The following is a 2466-nucleotide window of genomic DNA, read 5'->3' as shown; positions in this document are numbered from 1 at the left end:
AAAGCAACATGATACCACCCAAAAAACAAGCAAATCGTTTTAAGTCCAAATTTCTTGCAAGCAAATCAATTACCATGGCTCTGGTCCCAGTTGTTGGAAGTTATTTTACCAGGAACTTAGATCTAATCACAAGTATGTTGATTTAACAACCTAAATATGAACTTCTAAAACGATATGAAATTAAACACATAAGAGTATCAGAAATCTTACAGTGATTGCAGCGGAATATATATGTCTCCTCCCACTCAGATCTCTAACCCTTGATTCCTTTCTGTAGCAGAGTATAATCAAGATCTGAGCCCGAAAGTCCTTCTTTGTTGTTTCTGAATTCTACACAGCCTTCCTCACTATGATTGAGGTATTACTTGATGTGTGTGGGCACTACTCTAGCACTCATACATTTCGAAACAGTGAAGGTATAGAGAGAGAGAGGGTGGCGGCTCAGAGAGAATTTTCTGAGAGAAAATTCTTTCAGAATAATGCTGTGAAAAGCTTTTTCAGAGATGTTAAAATCTGAAGCCTTTGCCTTCTATTTATAGAAGACCACCAAGGGCTATGATTGACATTTTGAACTGAGAAAATCAAGGGGAAAAGGAAGATAAAGGGCCGGCCTAGGCAATGTGGAAACAAGGCTTGCCTCTTTTCCAACTTTCCTTTTCCTACACTTGATAGTTTCCCTTTTTGTGAAATGTTGCCAATTCCATTGTTCAACCATATTAATGATAAATCTAATTATTTAATAATTAAAAATAATTATCAAATAATATATTATCATTTATTTTATTAATAATGAAACTAATTAAAGTTTCCTAATTAATAAATATGCCCTTAATGAGTGCTAAATTCTCAAACTGACAAGTTTATCTTGAGAATTCTTAATTGATTAATTAAAATCAATTAAATGAGTCCTACAAGTAATATCATCTCAACTAGTGAGGGGACCATGGGTCTATATATCCGAGCTTCCAATAAGCAGATCTTGAATTTACCACTTAAATTCACTGACTTATTAATTCTTCGTTGAATCCACACATAGAACTCAGAATTGCACTCTCAGTATATAGAATGCTCTATATGTTCCACCATATAGACACATTATTAGTTATCCATTGTTATAATCTGTGATCAATGATCCTCTATATGGATGATCTACACTGTAAAGGGACTTAGATTACCGTAACACCCTACAATGTATTTTATCCTTAAAACACTTAACCCTGTATAAATGATATTTCAACTAAGTGAAATGAGTACTCAATCATTTATCTCGTTTGGTTAAGCTCGAAGGAAATCACCCTTTGCTTACTATTCGCCAGATAGAAGCTATAGACTCCATATTTATGTTAGCGCTCCCACTCAATCGCACTACCGTGTTCCCAAAATGTATGTATTGCCCAGACTAAAGTTTTAGGCTTAACTAACAAATCAAAGAACACGAATAATACTCTTGAAATTAAGCCTAACCATATCAGGATTTAGATCATGTGATCTAGGATCAACTTCTGATATTGAATTGAATAGATGTTTACGGTAAGTTTCAAAATCTAATTCAAAGTTCAATATCGGTCCATTCCAATGCATACTCCATGCATCCAACCTGAGCTTTACTTTAACCTATGTTCTGGAAAGAACATAACATTTCTCCAAATGTAAGTAAACTCTGTTGTAGATTGTCATATCAGTGAAACCCAGTGTTCTGATAAATCTAGGAATACTTTATTCACATAGTCATGTTTATTTTCCACTGTGTTGACAACACAATAAACATGTTCAAGTATGTGAAAGGGGTTTGGATGAATTTATAAATCAAATAGACTAGCAATTGATTAAGTGAACCAAAACATACACAAGTGAATGAAAAATTACTTCTGTTACTTTATTGATATAGAATAATCTGGATTACATTGAAACAGAGTTTTATTTAGGGCATAAAACCCAACACTCCATGTGTAGGATTTTTCAGAGATTTCTTCAAGATATTCCAAAGCTTCTTCGGGATCTTTCTGAAGGAAGTCGCCATTGCACATCATTTGTACGAATTGTCTTTTGTCGGCTGTGAGACCGTCGTAGAAATAGCTGACAAGACGCCAACTTTCGTATCCATGATGTGGGCACTGGCCCATCAAATCTTTAAACCTCTCCCAGACCTGATGAAATGTTTCGTGGTCCTTTTGGGTGAAGGTAGAGATTTGCCTCTTAAGGTTGCTGGTTTTATGGGGTGGGAAAAATTTAGAGAAAAATAGTTTTGTCATTTCTTCCCATGTCCCAATAGACCTTGGCCTTAAAGAATACAACCAGCTTTTGGCTTTTTCCTTGAGTGAGAAAGGAAAGAACTTCAACCTCACCAAGTTTATGATGTCAGCATGGTTGTTGAATGTGGCCACCACCTCTTCGAAGGCCTGAATATGCACATATGGACTCTCATTTTCCATACCATGAAAGGTTGGTAAAAGTTGAATCATGCCA

General features: G+C 35.4%; 1 non-coding gene across 1 annotated transcript; it reads left to right on the top strand.

Moving 5' to 3' along the window:
• Positions 1 to 2097: 2097 nt before the first annotated feature.
• Positions 2098 to 2204, top strand: LOC115703289 (small nucleolar RNA R71). Its single transcript, XR_004009065.1, has one exon. It is a non-coding gene; the product is annotated as a small nucleolar RNA R71 (small nucleolar RNA).
• Positions 2205 to 2466: the final 262 nt, after the last annotated feature.

This window comes from Cannabis sativa, chromosome X (assembly GCF_029168945.1).
Source record: "Cannabis sativa cultivar Pink pepper isolate KNU-18-1 chromosome X, ASM2916894v1, whole genome shotgun sequence".
In the NCBI taxonomy this organism is placed as follows: domain Eukaryota; kingdom Viridiplantae; phylum Streptophyta; class Magnoliopsida; order Rosales; family Cannabaceae; genus Cannabis; species Cannabis sativa.
The sequence above is the reverse complement of the archived record's forward strand: the minus strand, read 5'-3'. Positions and strand labels throughout refer to the sequence as shown.